The sequence below is a fragment of the Armigeres subalbatus genome, chromosome 3, assembly GCF_024139115.2.
Source record: "Armigeres subalbatus isolate Guangzhou_Male chromosome 3, GZ_Asu_2, whole genome shotgun sequence".
Lineage (NCBI taxonomy): Eukaryota > Metazoa > Arthropoda > Insecta > Diptera > Culicidae > Armigeres > Armigeres subalbatus.
Genome location: NC_085141.1, coordinates 306,236,771 through 306,244,679, shown reverse-complemented (window position 1 = coordinate 306,244,679; position 7,909 = coordinate 306,236,771).

Genomic DNA, 7,909 nt, shown 5'->3' with positions numbered 1-7,909 from the left:
TGGTTTGGATTGGTTTGGTTTGATTTGGATTGGTTTGGATTGGTTTGGATTGGATTGGTTTGGATTGGTTTGGATTGGTTTGGTTGGTTTGGATTGGTTTGGATTGGTTTGGATTGGTTTGGATTGGTTTGGTTGGTTTGGATTGGTTTGGATTGGTTTGGATTGGTTTGGTTGGTTTGGATTGGTTTGGATTGGTTTGGATTGGTTTGGATTGGTTTGGATTGGTTTGGATTGGTTTGGTTGGTTTGGTTGGTTTGGATTGGTTTGGATTGGTTTGGATTGGTTTGGATTGGTTTGGATTGGTTTGGATTGGTTTGGATTGGTTTGGATTGGTTTGGATTGGTTTGGTTGGTTTGGATTGGTTTGGATTGGTTTGGTTGGTTTGGATTGGTTTGGTTGGTTTGGATTGGTTTGGTTGGTTTGGATTGGTTTGGATTGGTTTGGTTGGTTTGGATTGGTTTGGATTGGTTTGGATTGGTTTGGATTGGTTTGGATTGGTTTGGATTGGTTTGGATTGGTTTGGATTGGTTTGGATTCAGTTTGGATTGGTTTGGATTGGTTTGGATGTGGATTGGTTTGGATTGGTTTGGTTGGTTTGGTTGTGTTTGGGTTGGGGTTTGGTTGGGGTTTGTTTGGGTTTGATTGGTTTGGATTGGTTTGGATTGGTTTGGATTGGTTTGGATTGGTTTGGATTGGTTTGGATTGGTTTGGATTGGTTTGGATTGGTTTGGATTGGTTTGGATTGGTTTGGATTGGTTTGGTTGGTTCGGATTGGTTTGGATTGGTTTGGATTGGTTTGGTTGGTTTGGATTGGTTTGGATTGGTTTGGATTGGTTTGGATTGGTTTGGATTGGTTTGGATTGGTTTGGATTGGTTTGGATTGGTTTGGAATGGTTTGGATGGTTTGGATTGGTTTGGATTGGTTTGGATTGGTTTGGATTGGTTTGGATTGGTTTGGTTTGATTTGGATTGGTTTGGATTGGTTTGGATTGGTTTGGATTGGATTGGTTTGGATTGGTTTGGATTGGTTTGGTTGGTTTGGATTGGTTTGGATTGGTTTGGATTGGTTTGGATTGGTTTGGTTGGTTTGGATTGGTTTGGATTGGTTTGGATTGGTTTGGTTGGTTTGGTTGGTTTGGATTGGTTTGGTTGGTTTGGATTGGTTTGGATTGGTTTGGATTGGTTTGGATTGGTTTGGATTGGTTTGGATTGGTTTGGTTGGTTTGGATTGGTTTGGATTGGTTTGGATTGGTTTGGTTGGTTTGGATTGGTTTGGATTGGTTTGGTTGGTTTGGATTGGTTTGGATTGGTTTGGTTGGTTTGGATTGGTTTGGATTGGTTTGGTTCGATTTGGATTGGTTTGGATTGGTTTGGATTGGTTTGGATTGGTTTGGATTGGTTTGGATTGGTTTGGATTGGTTTGGTTGGTTTGGATTCAGTTTGGATTGGTTTGGTTTGATTTGGATGTGGATTGGTTTGGATTGGTTTGGATTGGTTTGGATTGGTTTGGATTGGTTTGGATTGGTTTGGATTGGTTTGGATTCAGTTTGGATTGGTTTGGATTGGTTTGGATTGGGACTGGTTTGGATTGGTTTGGTTTGGATTGGATTTGGTTTGGTTTGGTTTGGTTTGGATTGGTTTGGATTGGTTTGGATTGGTTTGCGTTGGTTTGGATTGGAATTGGATTGATTTTGGTTTTGTTGGGATTGGATTTGGTTTGGATTCGCTTTTGATTGGATTTGGTTTGGATTCGCTTTTGACTGGTTTGGATTGTATTTGGATTGGTTTGGATTTGGATTGGTTTGGTTTGGATTGGTTTGGATTGAATTTGGATTAGATTGGATTTTGATTGGGTTTTGATTGGTTTGGATTGAATTTGGATTGGTTTGGATTGGTTTGGTTTTGATTGGATTGGGACTGGCTTTGGATTGGATTTGGATTGGTTTGGTTTGGTTTGGATTGGTTTGGATTGGAATTGGATTGATTTTGAATTTTATTAGGGTTGGATTTAGATTAGGATTCGCTTTTGATTGGATTTGGATTCGCTTTTGATTGGATTTGGATTGAATTTGGATTGTATTTGGATTGGATTTGAATTAGATTTTGTTTTGATTTGTATTGGATTTAGATTGGATTTGAATTGGATTTGGATTGGATTTGGATTGGATTGGGATTGGGATTGGATTTGGATTGGATTTGGTTTGGATTTGGATTGGATTTCGATTGGAATTGGATTGATTTTGAATTTTATTAGAGTTGGATTTGGATTTGGATTCGCTTTTGATTGGATTTGGATTGAATTTGGATTGGATTTAGATATAATTTGGATTGGATTTGATTTGGATCGGGTTTGAATTGGGTTTGGACTGGATATTGAATTTTAATTGGGTTTTGATTGAATTTGGATTGGATTTAGACTGGATCTGGATTGGATTTGGATTGGATTTGGATTGGATTTGCATTGGATTTGAATTAGATTTTGTTTTGATTTGTATTGGATTTAGATTGGATTTGAATTGGATTTGGATTGGATTTGGATTGGATTGGGATTGGGATTGGATTTGGATTGGATTTGGATTGGGACTGGATTTGGATTGGATTTGGATTTGGATTGGATTTGGTTTGGATTTGGTTTGGATTTGGATTGGATTTGGATTGGATTTGGATTGGATTTGCATTGGATTTGGATTGGAATTGGATTGATTTTGAATTTTATTAGGATTGGATTTGGATTTGGATTCGCTTTTGATTGGATTTGGATTGAATTTGGATTGGATTTAGATAAAATTTGGATTGGATTTGATTTGGATCGGATTTGAATTGGGTTTGGACTGGATATTGAATTTTAATTGGGTTTTGATTGAATTTGGATTGGTTTAGACTGGATCTGGATTGGTTTGGATTGGTTTGGATTGGTTGCATTGGTTTGAATTAGATTTTGTTTTGATTTGTGTTGGTTTAGATTGGATTTGGATTGGATTTGGATTGGATTTGGATTGGATTGGGATTGGGATTGGATTTGGATTGGATTTGGATTGGGACTGGATTTGGATTGGATTTGGATTTGGATTGGATTTGGTTTGGATTTGGTTTGGATTTGGATTGGATTTGGATTGGATTTGGATTGGATTTGCATTGGATTTGGATTGGAATTGGATTGATTTTGAATTTTATTAGGATTGGATTTGGATTTGGATTCGCTTTTGATTGGATTTGGATTTGGATTCGCTTTTGACTGGATTTGGATTGTATTTGGATTGGATTTGGATTTGGATTGGATTTGGATTTGGATTGGGTTTGGATTGCATTTGGATTAGATTGGATTTTGATTGGGTTTTGATTGGATTTGGATTGAATTTGGATTGGATTTGGATTGGATTTGGATTTTGATTGGATTGGGACTGGCTTTGGATTGGATTTGGATTGGATTTGGTTTGGATTTGGATTGGATTTGGATTGGAATTGGATTGATTTTGAATTTTATTAGGGTTGGATTTAGATCTGGATTCGCTTTTGATTGGATTTGGATTTGGATTCGCTTTTGATTGGATTTGGATTGAATTTGGATTGTATTTGGATTGGATTTAGATCGGATTTAGATATAATTTGGATTGGATTTGATTTGGATCGGATTTGAATTGTGTTTGGACTGGATATTGAATTCTAATTGGGTTTTGATTGAATTTGGATTGGATTTAGACTGGATCTGGATTGGATTTGGATTGGATTTGGATTGGATTTGCATTGGATTTGAATTAGATTTTGTTTTGATTTGTATTGGATTTAGATTGGATTTGAATTGGATTTGGATTGGATTTGGATTGGATTGGGGTTGGGATTGGATTTGGATTGGATTTGGATTGGATTTGGATTTGGATTGGATTGGTTTCGATTGGAATTGGATTGATTTTGAATTTTATTAGAGTTGGTTGGATTTGGATTCGCTTTTGATTGGATTTGGTTGGATTCGCTTTTGATTGGATTTGGATTGTGTTTGGATTGGTTTGGATTTGGATTGGTTTGGTTTGGATTGGTTTGGATTGAATTTGGATTAGATTGGTTTTGATTGGGTTTGATTGGTTTGGATTGAATTTGGATTGGTTTGGATTGGTTTGGATTTTGATTGGATTGGGACTGGCTTTGGATTGGTTGGATTGGTTTGGTTTGGATTTGGATTGGTTTGGTTGGAATTGGATTGATTTTGAATTTTATTAGGATTGGATTTGGATTTGGATTCGCTTTTGATTGGATTTGGATTGAATTTGGATTGGATTTAGATATAATTTGGATTGGATTTGATTTGGATCGGGTTTGAATTGGGTTTGGACTGGATATTGAATTTTAATTGGGTTTTGATTGAATTTGGATTGGATTTAGACTGGATCTGGATTGGATTTGGATTGGATTTGGATTGGATTTGCATTGGATTTGAATTAGATTTTGTTTTGATTTGTATTGGATTTAGATTGGATTTGAATTGGATTTGGATTGGATTTGGATTGGATTGGGATTGGGATTGGATTTGGATTGGATTTAAATTTGAGTTGGGTTGGGTTTGGATTGGATTTGCATTGGATTTGAATTAGATTTTGTTTTGATTTGTATTGGATTTAGATTGGATTTGAATTGGATTTGGATTGGATTTGGATTGGATTGGGATTGGGATTGGATTTGGATTGGATTTGGATTGGATTTGGTTTGGATTTGGATTGGATTTCGATTGGAATTGGATTGATTTTGAATTTTATTAGAGTTGGATTTGGATTTGGATTCGCTTTTGATTGGATTTGGATTTGGATTCGCTTTTGATTGGATTTGGATTGTATTTGGATTGGATTTGGATTTGGATTGGATTTGGATTTGGATTGGATTTGGATTGAATTTGGATTAGATTGGATTTTGATTGGGTTTTGATTGGATTTGGATTGAATTTGGATTGGATTTGGATTGGATTTGGATTTTGATTGGATTGGGACTGGCTTTGGATTGGATTTGGATTGGATTTGGTTTGGATTTGGATTGGATTTGGATTGGAATTGGATTGATTTTGAATTTTATTAGGATTGGATTTGGATTTGGATTCGCTTTTGATTGGATTTGGATTGAATTTGGATTGGATTTAGATATAATTTGGATTGGATTTGATTTGGATCGGGTTTGAATTGGGTTTGGACTGGATATTGAATTTTAATTGGGTTTTGATTGAATTTGGATTGGATTTAGACTGGATCTGGATTGGATTTGGATTGGATTTGGATTGGATTTGCATTGGATTTGAATTAGATTTTGTTTTGATTTGTATTGGATTTAGATTGGATTTGAATTGGTTTGGATTGGTTTGGATTGGATTGGGATTGGGATTGGTTTGGATTGGTTTGGATTGGGACTGGTTTGGATTGGTTTGGTCTTGGATTGGATTTGGTTTGGATTTGAATTGGATTTGGATTGGATTTGGATTGGATTTGGATTGGATTTGCATTGGATTTGGATTTGTATTGATTTTGAATTTTATTTGGATTGGATTTGGATTTGGATTCGCTTTTGATTGGATTTGGATTGAATTTGGATTGGATTTAGATATAATTTGGATTGGATTTGATTTGGATCGGATTTAAATTGGGTTTGGACTGGATATTGAATTTGGATTGGATTTTGATTAAATTTGGATTGGATTTAGACTGGATTTGGATTGGATTTGGATTGGATTTGAATTTAATGTGGACTGAATTTGCATTGGATTTGAATTAGATTTTGTTTTGATTTGGATTGGATTTGAGCTTGGATTGACTTTTGATTGGATTTGGATTGGATTTGGATTGGATTTGGATTGGATTTGGATTGGGACTGGTTGGATTGGTTTGGTTTGGATTGGATTTGGTTTGGATTTGGTTTGGCTTTGCATTGGTTTGGATTGGTTTGGATTGGTTTGCATTGGTTTGGATTGGAATTGGATTGATTTTGGTTTTATTAGGATTGGTTTGGTTTGGATTCGCTTTTGATTGGATTTGGTTTGGATTCGCTTTTGACTGGATTTGGATTGTATTTGGATTGGTTTGGTTTGGATTGGATTTGGACTTGGAGTGGGTTTGGATTGAATTTGGATTAGATTGGATTTTGATTGGGTTTTGATTGGATTTGGATTGAATTTGGATTGGATTTGGATTGGATTTGGATTTTGATTGGATTGGGACTGGCTTTGGATTGGATTTGGATTGGATTTGGTTTGGATTTGGATTGGATTTGGATTGGAATTGGATTGATTTTGAATTTTATTAGGGTTGGATTTAGATTAGGATTCGCTTTTGATTGGATTTGGATTCGCTTTTGATTGGATTGGATTGAATTTGGATTGTATTTGGATTGGATTTAGATCGGATTTAGATATAATTTGGATTGGATTTGATTTGGATCGGATTTGAATTGTGTTTGGGCTGGATATTGAATTCTAATTGGGTTTTGATTGAATTTGGATTGGATTTAGACTGGATCTGGATTGGATTTGGATTGGATTTGGATTGGATTTGGATTGGATTTGAATTAGATTTTGTTTTGATTTGTATTGGATTTAGATTGGATTTGAATTGGATTTGGATTGGATTTGGATTGGATTGGGATTGGGATTGGATTTGGATTGGATTTGGATTGGATTTGGTTTGGATTTGGATTGGATTTCGATTGGAATTGGATTGATTTTGAATTTTATTAGAGTTGGATTTGGATTTGGATTCGCTTTTGATTGGATTTGGATTGAATTTGGATTGGATTTAGATATAATTTGGATTGGATTTGATTTGGATCGGATTTGAATTGGGTTTGGACTGGATATTGAATTTTAATTGGGTTTTGATTGAATTTGGATTGGATTTAGACTGGATCTGGATTGGATTCGAATTGGATTTGCATTGGACTGATGTTTGTTTGGATTTGAATTAAATTTAATTTAGAAATCCAATACGTTTTCGGCTTGGTTGTATTACATGATAAATCTTTTTGAAGAATTGAGAATGTAGTTTTGATTTTTAAATTATTGTCAAATAAAAGAGTAGTAAAAACATAATTTAATGTGGATTATATTTAATCGGGGATTGCCAATAAGAAGTTGATAAGAAAATTATTTTGAGCTTTTTAGTGGAATGTTTTCACCTGTCATAAGACGAGTTTATACAATCCCATTGAATTCCACCACTTAATTGTATCTTGACAGATACGTATTTCGACCTCAAAAGTAAGGCCGTCTTCAGTGTCTCGTACTTGACTCGACTTGTATAAACTCGTCTTATGACAGGTGAATAAGAAGTTCTTAATTCATTCTACGTTTTTACACACTTGAAGAGTAGATGTAGTGAAGAATGTAATATATACGATCACGTCTATAAAGTATCGGAGAGAAGTGATTCACTGTACTGCCTTTTGGTATTAACAATCAGTTAATTTCAAATTTGAATACGCTTTTCTGGTGTGTATTTCTTTCTAATGGTTGGCAAGCTACATTAGATTAAACTTTTTAAATGATTAAGGATATTGTTGCGAAGAACGGACGAGCCTTGTAATCTCGTCTGGGTCACGACAGTTTTGAAATGCCAAAATTTCTATATTTCTGAATAATTTATTATTTGATAACTAGCATTAGTTTTATAAAACTAACATAATTTTCATTTAAGATCACCAAAACTGTAAAATGTATGTTATAAAATCGAAAAATAACCACAATCCAAATTACTGAACGTCCAACGACATTTTACAACTCTGTCTTGTACCATGCGACTCCATCATCGATGGAATCGGTTGACTAACCAACCGCCATAACCGGTCTTTGCTGGCCTCAAACAACTTTGCTGAGATGTTTTCAAAACTTCCGTAGGTAGTCCTCTTGGTAGGTATTTCATGCTAATCGAGTGCCTAAAGTTTT